The sequence below is a fragment of the Podarcis filfolensis genome (assembly GCF_964270895.1).
Source record: "Podarcis filfolensis genome assembly, chromosome: 5".
Taxonomy (NCBI): Eukaryota; Metazoa; Chordata; class Lepidosauria; order Squamata; family Lacertidae; genus Podarcis; species Podarcis filfolensis.
The window spans coordinates 84,941,355-84,959,789 of NC_139608.1; the positions used below are offsets into that span (position 1 = coordinate 84,941,355).

The 18,435-nt window shown below is 42.8% G+C and overlaps 2 long non-coding RNA genes across 2 annotated transcripts in view; one reads left to right on the forward strand and one right to left on the reverse strand.

Moving 5' to 3' along the window:
- Positions 1–201: 201 nt before the first annotated feature.
- On the reverse strand, positions 202–17,574 carry LOC310763613. The gene is made up of 2 exons (XR_014548720.1): positions 16,116–17,574; positions 202–480 (listed from the first exon to the last, which is right to left on the reverse strand). It is a non-coding gene; the product is annotated as an uncharacterized lncRNA (long non-coding RNA).
- LOC310763599 overlaps positions 4,819–18,435 on the forward strand; it is a 34,112-nt gene continuing 20,495 nt past the window's right edge. Inside the window, exon 1 of the long non-coding RNA XR_014548702.1 lies at positions 4,819–5,072. This is a non-coding gene — a long non-coding RNA (uncharacterized lncRNA). The remainder of the gene's footprint in view (positions 5,073–18,435) is intronic.

Genomic DNA, 18,435 nt, shown 5'->3' on the forward strand with positions numbered 1-18,435 from the left:
CCCCTCAGAGCTCCTGGGTCCTTGGCCAGTGCCCCACTTGACCCATGGCTGGAGTCGCTCCCGAAATTGCTGACAAATGTTCAAGTGGAATTTTTTTTTAACCGCAAACTGATGCAGAAATATGACAAACTGAAGAAAAGCCTTTAAAAAATGAGAAAGTGAAAAAAGCTTGAATTAACAGATTCATACATCTGTACTGTAAAAATGTTCAATTTATTTAAATGTAATCACACAGAAAACAGACATGAAATATTGAAGCAGACTTGTTATAATTACTGTTAGATCAAAAGTCTGGAATATATTACGGACGTCTCTGGTTCATTCCCACTTTTGAGTAAACATGGAGGAGCTTGTGCTGTTATTAACTTAGCCAAACAGTTTATATGTCACAAGTTAGTCGCCTCTCTCACCACAACCCAGGATTGTAAAGCTGAAAGGCGGTTGTACCATAAGGTTTGGTACAAATGTAACGCCATAACCCTACAAAGGAAACAAAATATTATTCAGAGACCATTCAATTTTGTAGATGTCATCAGTAGAGCAAAGTTCTTTTGGTCATCGTGGTGTACCATTCCCCCAAATATCTCCAGATCAGTGGCATAGGAAGGGGGGCTGTGGGGGTAGTGCACCCTGGGTGTCATCTCAGAGGGGGGTGACAAAAAGGCACACCGTGGGGGGGGGTCACTCCGCCACTCCTGTGCACGGTGGATCTCCCCACCCCCAGGGTGCACGGCATGGCCGCCACTCCGGGTGCCCATGCAGCTAACTCCACCACTGCTCTAGATCTTTTATTTTGGCTAGGGATGCTGGCCTCATCCATTGACATGCAAGGATATCAGACACAACATTTGCTCTCTTCCTTGCTCCCCACCCCATATTGATAGCAGCACTATCATCATAAAATAAAGGGACAGGGAGACTTCATTACTTTCAAAAAGTGGTTGAAAGAACAAGCACTAAGCCAGGGGTCCTCAAACTACGGTCCGCAGGCCAGATCCGGCCCACCAGGGTCCTGAACTGGCCGGTTTCCTCCACGCCAACCCTTACCCTCCTCCCTTCCCCTCAGGCCGGCTCCGAGCCTGATGGAACAGCCGGTTGCCTCCTTAATGTGTGTGCGGGTCCCATGTGGCAACCTTAAAAGTTAGGGAAGCACCAAAAACACAGGCAACATATGCAAATAGAATTAGCAAGAAGAGAAGTCTGAATCACAACAGTTCATTGTACAAGGGAATCTCCATGTAAATAGTGGTGGGTTAATCCTTAAAATAAAGCTCTGCACCCAAACTTCCCCAAGTTTGAAAATAAACTTCAGTGCAGAGAAAGTCATATGCGTGAGGAACAACAACATCAGAAATAACCCAGAAGAAATGAAGTATAAAGGTGAGGTATATTATTACTGATAGCGCCTGTTGTGTGTCTATTCTGGCTATTATTTTGAAACAAGGTTTTTTAAAAAAAACATCAACATGAAAAAGAGCATGTTTCTGGCACCTCTTTATCAGCATACAGAAATAGACAATGAACAAAGGAAACATGTTAAAATGCATTGTTAGCAGTTATACATGTGACTCACAGCACCTATATCAAATTAGAAACAGAGTACCAAGTTTTAACCTCCTTAATAATAATAATAATAATAATAATAATAATAATAATTTATTATTTCTACCCTGCCCATCTGGCTGGGTTTCCCCAACCACTCTGGAAGGCTTCCAACAAAAGATTAAAAATACATTAAAACATCAGTCATTAAATACTTCCCTAAACAGGGCTCCTTGCCTTGCCTTATCATTTGCTTAAATCTGAAACTTGCCCACATAAGGTTTTCTGTTGCATGCTGTTTTTTTATCGTCATGTTTTCACATAATTTAAATTTAGTTATTTGAATGATAGTAGATCCCTTTGCCACAGCAGTGGCAGAAATTTAGGTGCAGAAATTTAATGTCCTACAGAATTCAGTCTCACTAATTTCTGTGCATCTCTCCCCTCTGAGACATATCTGAATCTCAGGAACCATGCACTCAAAATTGCAGCCATCTTTGGCAGCACCTATGTCTGTGAACAGGGACACGGGTGGCGCTGTGGGTTAAACCACAGAGCCTAGGACTTGCCAATCAGAAGGTCGGCGGTTCAAATCCCCACAACAGGGTGAGCTCCTGTTGCTCGGTCCCTGCTCCTGCCAACCTAGCAGTTCGAAAGCACGTCAAAGTGCAAGTAGATAAATAGGTACCGCTCCGGTGGGAAGGTAAACGGTGTTTCCGTGCACTGCTCTGGTTCACCAGAAGCGGCTTAGTCATGCTGGCCACATGACCCAGAAGCTGTATGCCGGCTCCCTCGGCCAATAAAGCGAGATGAGCGCCACAACCCCAGAGTCGGTCACGACTGGACCTAATGGTCAGGGGTCCCTTTACCTTTACCTTATGTCTATGAACAGACTTTTTCCCGAATGAAACATCTGAAATCTCCAACCAGATCCCAACTAACTGATGAACACTTGCATCACTTGCTACGACCAGCAGTGACAAATATGGAACCGGATATTGACCATCTCATCAGCCAAAAGCAGGCCCATACTTCCCATTGAAATACTTATAAGTTTATGTTGATTAAAATCGTTCTTCATTTCAAATATTGTACTGTTTTTCCTGATTTTTTGTGCACCACTAATAAAATATGTGCAGTGTGCATAGGAATTTGTTCACATTTTTTTCAAACTATAGTCCAGTCCTTAACAGTGTTGGAGGGACAGTGAACTGGCCCCCTGTTTAAAAAGTTTGAGTACCCCTGCACTAAGCTATGTGTTTGTTTTAGAGGAGACACAACTAGGGCTAAATTGAACATAACTCCAGTTTATTTTTGAGGTTCCGTCTCTCCCTGTTTCTGCACCAGTGCCGACCTTCCTTTCACTGAATCAGACTATTAGTCTTTCCAGCCCAATGCTGTCATGTCTAACTGAAAACAGCTGTCTGAGTTTGCAGCTGTCTGTCACGCTGCCTAAGTCCCTGTCTTAACTGGAGATGCAAGGAACTGGACCTAGGACCTTACACTTGCAAAGCACATGCTCTCCCACAAAAATATTGCAACATATAAAGAGCCAGGACAGGGACCCAACTAACCTCAAACCATTACGCTAGCAGGGTCTCCAGGGTCTCAGACAGAGACTCTTCCCAAGCCCTGCTCCCATAATATCCCTTTAATTGACAATACTAAGAGGTGAATTTCAAGTCTTCTGGAAACAAAACATGTGTTCTTTCATTCAGAAGTGGGCCTTCCCATAAACTCGCCAACCCATAGGGCAGAGTACCGATACACAAGGCATTATTCTTTGTGTCCCATTTGTTTCCAGGTCCAAGCAATTGGGAGATGTACTTCTGCTACTCTAGAGGTAGCGAGGAGAGAGATTTTTTATTCAGGCAAACTTACCAAATTTGAAGCAATATATGAACTGAAACACAACCATCCTCTGAAATTCACATTTTTTCCAAATGGTGCAATGCAGATCTCCAGCTACATATAACAAGAAATATGCATGTACTAGAGTAAAGCGTGCACAAAAACGCATATAAGTAGTGAAAATTACAAGCTACAATTAATTTTATTAAGGGAAATTGCTTGCAAAAAAGTGCATTAGTCAAAACTGATTACAAAAATAAGTATGCTAGAAGAAATCCACACAAAAATGCTGATAGATTTGTATGAAGTATGTGCATGCGTGTATGTATGTGTGGCAAACTGTTCCAGAAATATGAAGAACAGAGTTTAAGATTGAAAAGAGTTTAAGATTTGAAACTTGGACAGGCAAAATTGACATAGTTGCAGATCCCTTGCTAGAGGTCCCTCGTTATCCATGAATGTTAAGAGTTTGTTTCTATTCTGTTTTTCAGCCAGAGGCCCTTGAAAGCTACATACACGTACCTGTCTTTAAAAAAAGAAGCAAAACTGAATCCATCCACTTGTACACAAGAACCAGGTCTGACACTAGTAAAGCCTGGAGTGGCTATACCTTGGGTATTACTTTTGTTAGTGGTTGCTATTTTGTTATGGGAACGCTGAAACAGTCTGCAACATTTCTGTGTTTAACTACAAGCTTTTTATTGATTGTAAAACTCTTTGGAAGACCTAGGGCAACCTCCCCCCACCCCAAAAAAAAAAAACCCCAACCAAAATCCTGGTGCAATGCAAAACACACCATGCAGGTTTCACCTAACTAGCCCTGCCGGCAGAAGCCCTAGACAAGGACTTCTACTTGGGCAAGGGGACTTCCCCCCACCTCTCCCCACCCAGGCTCTCCTGAAATGGCTGGGGTGGATTGAAAAAGCCCCCAGTATAGCACATGGGAGGAGGAGGAGGAGGGCAGAGGCAGATTTAGGGGAGCGCAACCTGTTCAATCGCACTGGGGGTTGAGCCTTGAGGGTGCTGCTGTTATGATGAAGAATGTAAGGCAAGAGGTGGGAGGGCACCGAATTTTGGCATTGCATAGAGCGCCACTGAAATCTGAGACCCCAAGGTCCACCACAGAGAAGGGGAATCATCCCAGGAATGCTTGCGCAGAGAGAAGAGTGCAATGACAAATCCCACTCCTCACATTTCACCTTGCCTTTTGAGTGAAACTCATTCCTGGATCCTCAATGTTGCCTCAACTGGCTGCTATCTGGATTCAAAAGTGAATCGTTTCCTTCATTTGAGAAAGCACTAGAGGCTTATGGTGTTTTTGTGCTGTTGGCTGTATTTACAAATATAAAGCGGGAACAAACAGGTATAGATCTACTACTACTTTCCATCAGATCCCTAGATAAGGAATGGGGAACCGGTGGCCCTCTATATGTTGAAATGAGCAACCACTCAGTTTTTATTTTTTTGCAGGAAAATGATACAACAATGCATCCAGCAATTGTTAATCCCATTCATGCATAACTGTGCATCTTAAATGGGCCGATATGCAATTAAATCCCAGTCCCATAATAATGTCAGTGTGGAAGTGCCCTTTGTTTTCCTGGAAAAGAGCCTTCAGGGAGTCTGAGAGCTCAGATGAGAGCAGAGGATTTGCATTTCGTGAACCCTAGTCCAACATGGTAAGTCTTCCAATACTAAGAAGAAAAGAAGGAAGTTTACTTCTTCTTAGAAAGAAATGGCCTCCTATCGCATGCCCGAAAAAGGAAAAAAGATTGTTTACTTGACCCAACATGATTCTGTGAAAGTTTTGGATATGTCAGCGAGAAATGTAAAGATCTGCATCCTTGTTGACCTTCCTAAAGGGAAATAATCTAAAAAAGAAGCAGAGGGAATTTGTTACTTCCTCTCTTAGTTGTTTCTAAATGTGGTATGAAATGCCCCCTCTGCATGAGAACTGCTTGTGCTGAAGTACTGGTTGCGACATTCTTTAGAAACCATAACCAAACTCAAAACATTTCCAGAGTTTTTGACTTGGAGCGACAAGTGGGCATGTCCTGTATAAGCCAGCAGAGTTGACTTCGGCATTTTATTATTTATTCTTACATTAATACCCCACCTTTCCTTCATGGAGCTCTTAGAAGGATGAGGAAAGCCACACTCAACTTGTCCAACTTTTAAATGCACGTCCTTTAAATGCACAGCACAGGGCGGCTGTGGAGAAATTAGATATAAAACCTGTTTATATTTGTGCCTGAAGGGATAAAATGTTCTGTGACTTCTGTTACAGAGTTCGAGGCCTTGTTCTGTTATGGTGCTGTAAGCCTTTGTCGCAATAGTTCTTGCTGAAAGTTGGTGGGAATAAAGGGCTTGATGAGGAAAGTGTGAGGAATAAAACCGGGGGGGGGGGGACGACGGGACTGAGGCCTATATATATTAACGGACCATGTGTTATTCAGAATGCCCAGTGTTTTATCTGTGTTATGTATTTTTGTGTTTTTATATTGTAAAACTGCCCTGTGATCCTCGGATGAAGGGCAGTATAGACATTTATTAAGGAATAATAATAATACTCATCTGGGGAAGATCAGAGAAAGGAGTTGGTGGCTGAGGTAGCCTGAGAGGCTATCCTCTTACCAGAGGAAGTTTGTACAAATGGGCTAAAATGTCCAAGAAGTAGAGTTTTGGGGTACAGAGGCAGATTATCCCCAATAAGTGGACTGGGTTGGGGAGTTATTGCCTGAGGTGGAGTTCCAGGAAAATTGGCCTGAGGTAAAAGCCACTTGAAGAGTTGGAGATCTGGTGTTAGGAACATGGTCTCCTGAGTTTTCAGAAACTGTCAATAAGTACCCAATGTAAGTACCAGCAGAGCTATTTTTCTAGAAAAAGAGGTGCTGGAGCTCCAGTGAGCTCTGGCTGGGGGGGAAAGCCCCAAGTATCAGTATTCTCTTATAGCATCCTTTAATAAACCAATAATATTAGTTTATAATTCATCCTGTCTCAAGTGCTGGTGTCCATCTCTGTGCTAGGAGGCTTTTTCAAAGCACTCTGAGTGAATTGGTGGCACTGGAAAGTTAAGGAAGCAAAGATACCTAAACTTGGGTATATTATTATTATTATTATTATTATTATTATTATTATTATTATTGGAGTTTATATACCGCCCTATACTCAGAGGTCTCACGGTGGTTCACAAGTGAATCTGAGGGGCCTGGTATTCTTGACAGCAGTTTCTGCCTCAAAATTCAGCATAAACTCTAGTTGTCGTGGGTCCCTGTTCAGTCTGACATATAGGTCTTTAGCCTGGCATCTATGAGGAGAAGCATAAAAGCAAATGTTAAGATCTTCAGCTTAACAGGTAAATTCTTCAGCTGCTTGCTGACAAAGCAAGATCCCCACACCAAAGGCATTTCTTTAAGAAGACTTCAGTTTTATAAGTAGTCACATAAGCAGAAACGTATTTCTGTGGATTAGAGCAGGAAGCAGATAACAGTCATAGGAGAGGAAATGCAGGCATAAATAATCAGTTCCCAACTTCCCACAGTGGGCAAAAGATAATAGTCGGGAAGTTCAAGGCTGTATTTCAGGATTAGTGCTTCTTTTTCCAATGTGTTAGTTTGTAACACAACAAAAAGAAATCAGAGTCTTGAAGGAACGCATTGTGCTAATCTAGACATGAAATATTTTAAACATTAATTGGCTCAGCTGAAGTATCTGCTTACAAGAGACAAAGAATAGCAAAGACTGGAAACTTTTGTAGATGTTACAATTATTTTCAGGATACAAAGGCACATCAGGCTGAAGACTCACCAACAAGCAACATGGGACCAAATCAGTGTTATGAATTGCATGTGCCCATTGTTCTTGTCCTCCTTTTCTCTTGAGGATGACCAGAAGCAAAACACGGGTTGCATAAATGTTGAACAAAGAAAATAAAAGAAAACCTGTCTCTTAACCATTAGAATCTCCCCAAATAGAAAAGTCACTGTATTTCACATTAAAACTGCAATTCTCAAGATGTTTACTCACTGATTTCAGCTAGCCCTTTCTCCAAATAAGTCATGCTTAGGATTGCAACCAAAAGGCAAAATCTAAGGCTGTGAGCCTAACCCCACTTTCCTGAGAGTAAGCCCCACTGAATTCAGTAAAAGTTACTTCTGAGCAGACATGGTTAGGATCACTCTGGAAATCTTCTAAAATGCACCTTTTAAAAAAAATCACTCCCCCCCCCATATTGTTTTGTACGTAATTTGTATGAGAACATTCTGCCATTGAGATGCCCCTAAGTAATAAAAAGCTTGTCAAATTTCAGGATAGGTATGGGATATTGTGGGACGTGGGTGGCGCTGTGGGTTAAACCACTGAGCCTAGGACTTGCTGATCAGAAGGTCGGCGGTTCGAATCCCCGCGACGGGGTGAGCTCACGTTGTTCGGTCCCTGCTCCTGCCAACCTAGCAGTTTGAAAGCACGTCAAAGTGCAAGTAGATAAATAGGTACCGCTCCGGCGGGAAGGTAAACGGCGTTTCCGTGCGCTGCTCTGGTTTGCCAGAAGCGGCTTAGTCATGCTGGCCACATGACCCGGAAGCTGTATGCTGCCTCCATCGGCCAATAAAGTGAGATGAGCACTGCAACCCCAGAGTCGGTCATGACTGGACCTAATGGTCAGGGGTCCCTTTACCTTTACCTTTATGGGATATTGTGTTAGATGCAGGACAGCTTTAAAGTTGATGAGGGGGAATCTAAAAAGGGATTCCCCGTGGTTTGGGGAGAGATTTGTATAAAAACAGCATATATGGTACAGTTCCCCCTAAACAGGGAACCTGAACGTTTCAAAATGTATTGATGCAGGGTTTATGATGACTAAAGAACAGTTCACTGGGGAGGGGTTGTTGTGCTCATTTGACAAGAGGCAGTTCCTCCTTCCTTGTGACAGGAAGACTGGCACTGTGATTGGAAGTGAAAAACAGAACCCTGGAAAAGTTACTGCCTGGTTTACCACTAGAGATGTCAGCCGAAAAGCTCCACCCTCCTCCACTCCTTCTCCTCTGTCCTTACATGGAGTGCTTAGGGCAGCGGTGTCAAACTTTTTTCAAAGAGGACCAGATTTGATGAGGGCTGGCCAAAGTTGTTGAGCTTTTTTAGGATTTTGCCCCAAAGTTGTTGAGCTGTTTTTAGGATTGCTCCTCAAAGAAATTGTTGTGTTTAACTTACATTTACTCAAAACAAAACAAAAAAATTTCTTTCCAGTAGCACCTTAAAGACCAACTAAGTTAGTTCTTGATATGAGCTTTCGTGTGCATGCACACTTCTTCAGATACACTGAAACAGAAGTTGCCAGATCCTTCTATATTGGACAAACAGGCCAAACCTTACGCCAAAGAATAAACGGACATAAATCGGACATCAAGAATCACAAGACAGAGAAACCAGTAGGAGAACACTTCAATCTCCCAGGACATTCTATACAAGATCTCAAAGTAGCTGTTTTACTACAAAGGAATTTCAGAAATAGACTGGAAAGAGAAGCTGCTGAATTGCAACTCTTTACCAAACTTAAAACCATGGAGAGACCTGGTCTGAACAAAGACATTGGATTCTTATCTCATTATACATGACAAAGCCATTTTTCACCTTCTCACCCCTTGCTTTTTCCTGTAAGACCTATTGCAGTCGTTAAGAGTCGTCAACAGGCTCATCACAGCTATCTGCCAATCACCCATTCCCACCACCCTTCTGAGTAATACCCCTCCCCACCTTCTCACTATATAGAAGGATCTGGCAACTTCTGTTTCAGTGTATCTGAAGAAGTGTGCATGCACACGAAAGCTCATACCAAGAACTAACTTAGTTGGTCTTTAAGGTGCTACTGGAAAGAAAAAAAATTTTTTTGTTTTGACTATGGCAGACCAACACAGCTACCTATCTGTAACTGGAATTACATTTACTCTTAAGTGTTGAGGAGACAGAAGGGAACAATGACTGTGGTCAAACTTCAAAGAAACAAACTCTCCATTGTTATTGTCATCTCCTTTCCTGGGCTGCTTCAACTCCTCAGACTCTACAGCAGCCTTTGTCAATCTGTTGCCCCAGATGATGGAGAATACAACATGCAGCAACAGATAGCATGAGAGCTGACGCATGATTTGATGAAGTGAACATGCACAGGGCCCGACCATTTTACCTGAAATTCTTAGAATCACTAAAATTAAATGCAAATTTTATGCAACGATTTTATTCAAATGAATCCAGAAAGCTGAAATATATGTCAGGAACATTGTAAAGTACATTAAAGGTAAAGGTAAAGGGACCCCTGACCATTAGGTCCAGTCGTGGCCGACTCTGGGGTTGCGGCACTCATCTCACTTTATTGGCCGAGGGAGCTGGCGTACAGCTTCCGGGTCATGTGGCCAGCATGACTAAGCCCCTTCTGGCGAACCAGAGCAGCGCACAGAAACTCCATTTACCTTCCTGCTGGAGCGGTACCTATTGATCTACTTGCACTTTGACGTGCTTTCGAACTGCTAGGTTGGCAGGAGTAATAATTACACAGGTGTAATATTACACAGTAATAAAGGTTGTCTGTCAACTTTTAAGTTCACAACATATGAACAGGAACATAACACCAAGGATACTTGTTGTGTCCAAATATATTTATACCTGATTTAGACCAACTGACATTAACTGAGATTTTACAATGTATTCATCTCAATTGGGGAAAAAAGCATGCCTGCACTAATGCGAAGGGTGAAACTGAAATATTCTGGACTGCAGCTGAGGGATTGCTGCCCCCTCCTGCTTGCATGCAAGTAGGAGTGGGATTGGGGCTGCTCTGATGGGATCCCTGTCCTCTCCTGCTTGCATGCAAGTAGGAGTTGGGATCGGGACTGCTCTGATGGGAAGGGAGGCATCACACTACCTAACTGAGAGATCCCTGTCCCCTCCTGCTTGCATGCAAGTAGGAGTTGAGATTGGGGCTGCTCCGACAGGCAGTGCAAAGCCTCCCCTCCCAGCTGAGGGATCCCCGCCCCTGCTGCTCAATCCCTCCTCTGTCTTTCCCTTAAATAGTATGCTCTGCTTTTAAAATTTGCAAATGTTTGTTCCCATCCTTTTTTTGTTTTGCAAATGTACACAATTTAAACAGAAACAGGGTGCCCCATCAATAAAGTTAAGGCAGCTTCTAATAGCACAAAATGCAAGGAGCGTGCTTCTTCAAGGCTTTACGATTGCTCAGGAGAGCTTAGCAAGGAACCAGAGTCACCAAAGTAGCACATATAATCAGCAGACACCGCAATGAGTCAACTCAACTGATCTCCAATGATTCATAACTGACCTAGTTTTTCTCCTCCTCCTTGGGTGTGCAGCTATGCCCTCTGTGCACTAGCTGACTCTCTGAGGCACACTGGAGATTCATCCTTGGGGGCAGGGTGTGAAGGGTGCTACTTTCACTGCACCTTCCCATTGTTGCTTCTTCCCAGGGCAGAAAATGAGCTTAGCTGATGGCTGTCTGGCAAGGGGCTTTGGCAAGTATCCCATTCATCACTGGGAATCATCCATAGCCAACTGTTACAAGCTTTGCATCCTTTCTCGGGTCATTTTGTACCCCTTTGCAAAGCCACTAAGGACTGCATTATCTTTTGCAATGTCTTGGCATAGTAATGATTCTTGGGAATGAGATCAGTTCTCACAAAGCTTGCTTTTCCTGTCTGTTTGCTTTAGCAAATCTCGACATAAATGCATGAGTTTGGGATTTCAAATGGGGGTAGCATTCCAAAACATCCTCCTAAAATTGCTTCAGCTGTATTATACTTGCATTATACTATGTGTGCTTGTAAGTGTACAACTTCAAGACGGTGAACAGCCTAGTGTCATGCTTGTTGAGGACATCCCAATTGCCAGAGAGGCAGGTGCAATATAAACTTGGATAGCAGCATCTATGCAATATTCTTTGCTGGAAGAGGGGTGACCCTTCTTCTGAAAAGTTTGGCATCTCAACAAGAGGCTTTCAAAGATTTGAGACTCCTAGAGAAACTGAATGAATGTTAGTATTTTTGAAGGATCGTTTCCATTTCCTAGAGAGTTGTTTTCATGGCCCAGTTTTGAATAGGGGAGCTTAAGTCTCTGAATGCTCAGCCTTTGCACTTCTTGCCATGTATGCATAAATGCTGTTTTAAGCTGTGGGCTAAGCTGTGCTTCTTGTTTACATTTGTGGAAAATCTGTAGCAAGGCAAGATTAAAATCAGTTCAATATGAAGAATAATGTAGCTAAATCTGTTGGATTCCCAGCGGCAGTGCTAGTGGGAAACCGCCCTTGCCAGAAGGGAGTGGTTGAAAATGATTTATGACTGACTTGTGCCAAAAGTGTGCAGTTCTGAACCAAGAAAACTCCCAGTTGCAACCTGCAAAAATAGTAAGAGGAGCAGGCTGGAGAGGAGAAGGGAAGCTACAGAACTGGAAAAACAAGGGGAATGCAGATGTTGAAACATGCCCATTCACACCCTAACCACTCACAGCTAGACCTCCAAATTGTCAGACTATGAAAATAATCCAAAATCCAGTGAGTCATAGAAATCAGAGCCAGATGGTCCAGATGTCATAATAACTCACTCTAAAAGGTAGAACCATGGGAAGCAATCAGTGGGCAAACTTGCTCTGAAAGATGCTACAAAAATAATGCAGCAGCATCCTGTGGAGGGAAACAGTGGCAGAGAAATTCCAAAATCCATACTAGGACAGTATGCTTATTAGCCCCAACTAAAAATATTGCCAGATGGTGAACAAGCTTTTGAGTTCTCAGGTGGTCTTGCAACCCATGACAGTTTGAAGTCTGAGTCAAAATACAGTATGATGCTGCCCCCCACCACCCATTTGAAGCACATTGGTGCTTGAGTATTCAGCACTGGTGATCCTCAAACACCTCACCTTTGCTCTCTGCTCCCCAAGTATCCACTGCTTGAAGAAGCTGCCTCCTTCTGTATAATGCTAGGATTAGTCCTGCATTAAAAGGTAAAGGAACCCCTGACCATTAGGTCCAGTCGTGGCCGACTCTGGGGTTGCGGCGCTCATCTCGCTTTATTGGCCGAGGGAGCTGGCGTACAGCTTCCGGGTCATGTGGCGAGCATGACTAAGCCACTTCTGGTGAACCAGAGCAGCACACAGAAACGCTGTTTACCTTCCCGCTGGAGCGGTACCTATTTATCTACTTGCACTTTGACGTGCTTTCAAACTGCTAGGTTGGCAGGAGCAGGGACAGAGCAACGGGCACTCACCCCGTCACGGGGATTCGAACTGCCAACCTTCTGATCGGCAAGTCCTAGGCTCTGTGGTTTAACCCACAGCGCCACCTGCATCCCAGTCCTGCATTAGACAAGATATTAAGGAACCTGGGGTGTTCCTAGTTGTGCAGTTGCTCCCCTAGGCACTTTGGTATGCAAAGCAGGAAGTGTTTTGCAGATATAAGTGGAATAGGTCCTCAAGGTGCAAGACAGATTACATATATATATATATATATATATATATATATATATATATATATATATGGGTTTATTAGGACAAAAGGGGAAATGGGATGCTCCCCCATTTTTTAGTATATACAACTAGCGGGGAGTGCTTGACACTGCCCAGGATTTTTTTGAGACCAAAAAATACTGTGTTTTTTTTTTAATGGATCATGTAATCTGTGAGTTTAGACTCATCATGCCAAAGACTGTGTGAAGTCATGCCAAAGTCATGTTTCGGTCTGCCATCTTGATTTATCTTGACCTGGAAATGGCATCACCGTGAGAAGTCATTAGTGGCAGAGAATCCATCAGATGCACTATGCCAAAGGTTGGTGCTGGCCCTGACTTTATCAGCTGGGTGAATCCGTTCAATTTCAGTTTCTCTGTTTCTCCATTTTCCAAATCCAATTCTCTAACATTTCCATATCTGTCTACGGTTTTTTTTTTTAATGTGCTCATTAAAATTCATCAGCATTTTTGGTGCAAATTTCTCCTAATACAGGCGTCCTCCAACTTATGCACGTTCACAACAGTTGGAAGGGACCCTGGTGGTCATCTGGTCCGTCCCTTGCAATGCAGGAAACTCAACTAAAGCATCCATGACAGATAGCCAGCAAACCTCTGCTTAAAAACCTCCACAATTTTATATACTTAATAGCAGTTATATCCCACTCTTCAGCTTGCATTTACAAAATTGGAGCCACTAAGAATAATCCAACAGTATACAAAACAAATCATAAAAACATAATGCCATGATACAACAAAACAGTTTAACAAGAAAAAAGCAGACAAGTTACAGCAGGTTTAGTGTTGTTGTGGTTTAGTCGTTTAGTCGTGTCCGACTCTTCGTGACCCCATGGACCAGAGCACGTCAGGCACTCTTGTCTTCCACTGCCTCCCGCAGTTTGGTCAAACTCATGCTGGGAGCTTCAAGAACACTATCCAACCATCTCATCCTCTGTCGTCCCCTTCTCCTTGTGCCCTCCATCTTTCCTAACATCAGGGTCTTTTCTAGGGAGTCTTCTCTTCTCATAAGGTGGCCAAAGTATTGGAGCCTCAGCTTCAGGATCTGTCCTTCCAGTGAGCACTCACGGCTGATTTCCTTAAGAATGGATAGGTTTGATCTTCTTGCAGTCCATGGGACTCTCAAGAGTCTCCTCCAGCACCATAATTCAAAAGCACCAATTCTTTGACGATCAGCCTTCTTTATGGTCCAGCTCTCACTTCCATACATCACTACTGGGAAAACTATAGCTTTAACTATACAGGCCTTTGTTGGCAAGGTGATGTCTCTGCTTTTCAAGATGCTGTCTAGGTTTGTCATTGCTTTTCTTCCAAGAAGGAGACGTCTTTTAATTTCGTGGCTGCTGTCACCATCTGCAGTGATCATGGAGCACAAGAAAGTAAAATCTCTCACTGCCTCCATTTCTTCCCCTTCTATTTGCCAGGAGGTTATGGGCCCAGTGGCCATGATCTTCGTTTTTTTGATGTTGAGCTTCAAACCATATTTTGTGCTCTCCTCTTTCACCCTCATTAAAAGGTTCTTTAATTCCTCCTCACTTTCTGCCATCAATGTTGTGTCCTCTGCATATCTGAGCTATAGATATCTGAGGTACCTACAGCAGGTAAAACAGCTTAAAAAGAGGTCTTCCTTTAAAATCCTCAAACCTCCTGGAATAAGGGGACTAAACAGATCTTTTGAGTCAAGGAGGTCCATAGTGTAGGCAAGACCCACAAAACACGCCCATCCCCCCAATTTCTTAGGCTCTCATTTTCAGCCGCCATGGGATGGAGAGGGAAGAGGTAAGGGAGAGGGAGTGGGGTGGGAAAATATATCCCTTTAAGTCTCCTGGTCCAGTGCAGCTATTGTAAAAAGGTTTTAAACGATCCCAAAGAGCAGGGGTCCTCAAACTTTTTAAACAGGGTCCAGTGTCCCTCAGACACTGTTGGGAGCCAGACTAAAGAGGTGCCAGAAACATGCTCTTGCTCATGTACAGTGGTGCCTCGCAAGACGAAATTAATTCGTTCCGCGAATTTTTTCGTCTAGCGAATTTTTCGTCTTGCGAAGCACGAAATCCCATAGGAATGCATTGAAAATCAATTAATGCGTTCCTATGGTCAAAAAAAGTCCAAACAAAGCCAAATTTTGTACAACAAGAGTTTATTAAGTGCTCTTTAAAGTCACACATACTGTAAAGAGCATTTCAAAATTCAAACCCAGAATTTTTTTAAAAAAACAGCAGAGTGGCCCAATGGTCACAGAAAATCATAAAAATGCAGGGGGGAAAAACAAGCTTCCAGATTCTTGCAAACCCCTCTCCAACACCAAGTCCTTGAATTCCAAACACCCCAACCCAAAATCCAAAACCCCCCAAAAAAGTTTTAGAAGCTTAACTTACCAAATGGCTGCAAAAGAAGTTTTGGAAAAGTTTCAAAAATCACCAAAGTCTTTAAAAACCTCAAAAAGGGCTACTATGTACACTGCGTTCTATGAGTTGCTCCTCGAAGTCAAGTCGCAACTGTATTAACGGTGTTAAGAAAAAGGAAACAAACTTGCAAGACGTTTTCGTCTTGCGAAGCAAGCCCATAGGGAAATTCGTCTTGCGAAGCAGCTCAAAAAACGGAAAACCCTTTCGTCTAGCGAGTTTTCCGTCTTGCGAGGCATTCGTCTTGCGGGGCATCACTGTATTTAAAAAAAAACCCTTGTTTCAAAATAATAGCCAGAACAGACCCACAACAGGCACTATCAGTAATACTATAGTTACCTATACCTCACCTTTAGACTTCATTTCTTCTGGGTTATTTCTGATGTTGTTGTTCCTCATGCATATGACTTTCTCTGCATTGGTGTTTATTTTCAAACTTGATGTAGTTTGGGTAGAGAGCTTTATTTTAAGGATTAACCCACCACTATTTACATGGAGATTCCCTTGTACAATGAACTGTTGTGATTCGGACTTCTCTTCTTGCTAATTCTATTTGCATATGTTGCCTGTGTTTTTGGTGCTTCCCTAACTTTTAAGGTTGCCAAGGCTGCCGCATGGGACCCGCGCGAAGGTTAAGGAGGCAACTGGCCGGCGAGGCGCTGCTCCGTCAAGCACAGAGCCAGCCTAAGGGGAGGGTAGGAGGGTAAGGCAAGGGGTTCCTTTGCCACCATCCTGCCCTCTGGCGGCTTAAAAGGTAGCAACCGCGTTACCAGGGCTTTGTTACACACACACACACTTTTACCTCAGGGCTCTTCCCACCCAGCCGCTTCCAAGCCTTGGGCCTTGCAGGCAGGCTGGGTTCAGGACCCTGGTGGGCCGGATCTGGCCTACGGACCGTAGTTTGAGGACCCCTGCCAAAGAGGAACACTAGTCAACACACCCTTGCTACCACATTCTGGACCAAGAGAAGTTTCCAAAGGCTCTTTAAATGCAGCTCCATATAAAGCAAATTACAGTTTTCAAATCCAGACGTATAGGATCCATATGTCGTTAGGTTGCTTCCATCTTATGTAAAGAACCTGATGCTCGATCATAGTACTCATCTGTTAATCCCATTCAGGCAGCTTGCGCATGAAAATGCAGGTGCAAGGCTCCCTTCTTTGATTGTTTTGCAAAGTACATTAAAACTGCTTTGAAAAGAAGGATTAATCGTTGTTTACCATCCCTTCAGAGTTCCTCCTCTCTAAATCTGAAAACAGGAGACTCTACAATAAATATTTGCTATCATTTTGTTAGAAACCATTCTACCCAGAGAGCAAAAATGGGTCCAGTCTTCTCATTCTGCTTTGACATCCATGTCCCAAAATGTGTAGCTGTATAGCTGTGCATTAGAATTTTAAGGGAGGGGGGAGTATAAGTATTATACTGAAAATGGAATTATACTTGACATGGAAATTGGAAACACATTCAATAAACTTTTATTCTTTTCTGTAATAAAAATAAAATTTGTAGCATTACTCTTATACCCAGTGACCTAACCAAATTCCTCTGCGGTCTGAAAGACATCAAAGCACTATGTGAATTGATGTGAATACATTTGTGTTTGTGTGTATGACCTGCCAAATCAGTTGTAGGTATACATAGAGAGAAGAGAATCAGTAAGTATCTTGCTTTTGTTGCCTGCTTAGGATTGAAAAACCATGGAGCTTATCTGTCACCTGTTGGGCTATATTTGGCTTGGTGAGTAACAAGGTATGTAGGCTGGCACCACATATTCATTAGGTGGTCCTACATCCTTTATTATGTCTTGGTGGTGTTGCCCTTCTCTCTATAGGATGGGAATTCAGTCTGTGACGTCCTAGTGGACGTTTGAAGATTTAGACCTAAAATTAAGCCCAACCACCAGAATTCTGGCTTAGATTCAAGGTTAACCAAAGAATGAGGTTGTTTTCAGTTTAGTTGTGGATTACTAACAGTTGTATCACTGACATACAGTTGGATATTTGTACAAAATGTTCCACTTGTTAAGACTTTATTATACAGTTTTTGGATTCCAGTAGGTAGAGCTAGGGATAGTCAGAAAGAAGGAGCTTTTCTTTGTTTATGGTAGAAAAGTGATAACGCAATTGAGAATGTAAACATGCTGAAAATGTCGTGCAAGATCAGAGCTTACGTTGTCACAAGTCACACTCATCGGACAATGATGGTATGATTCCCACCATGTCAAGAAGGTACTTCTTCGTCCCATGAGAACAAGTGACTCATACGTACGTACAAAGCATATGTCCCTGGCGTCTTCATAATTGTAAGGTTCTGGTTTAGAGTGAAAATTTTAAGGAAAACCCTGTAATATGAGAAAGTAGATGTGACAGTTTAGTCAAATACTGTACACGTAGGGGATGATTCAGTACAGATACATTTTCCCAGTGCATACTGTAGCTAGGACATACTAGTTTACTTCGGAAAAAAAGCCTCATTTTCCCCTCTTTTCACCATCTGTTTGTCCATTCCCCATTTAAGAATCTAAACCATTGAATAATGGCAAGGAAACTACAGCCTGTCTCCTCAAATCCATCTCTTCCAGTCTATCTGTTACCTGTTTGTCCATTCTCATGGCTCCGATAGCAATATTGTGGGTGGTTTCTCTGACATATTGAAACTCATTCAAAGTTTTGGCATAGTACACTATAACTGTTATCATCAAATCAGGACTTGCAAAGGTTTGGGAAATGTGCTTGAGTTACGAAAAGTGTATTATTAGCATGTCAGCTCAGTCTGCACCCAAGCGTTCCATCAAAACCAGAGATGGCTTGACCCAAGTCTATTTTTAAAGCAGTCTGGCCTCTTCCTTTGCATTTGCCTACCTGGAATATGTAATCTAGACTTTCCTTTTCCTGGACTTGTTTTCTACCTGATATTCATGGTATCCCATCTGATGTCTCACCCAAATCTATGCTCTTGGTTCTTCTTTGCCAAATGGCATACTTTTTATTCATCTGCTAACTTAAAGTCTATGGTTATGAGCCCAGCTCTCCTGATTGATAGGATTATTTGTAATGTTTAGCTTATTTGGCATTCTCTACAACAGGGGTGGGGAACTTGTGGCCCTCCAGATGTTTCTG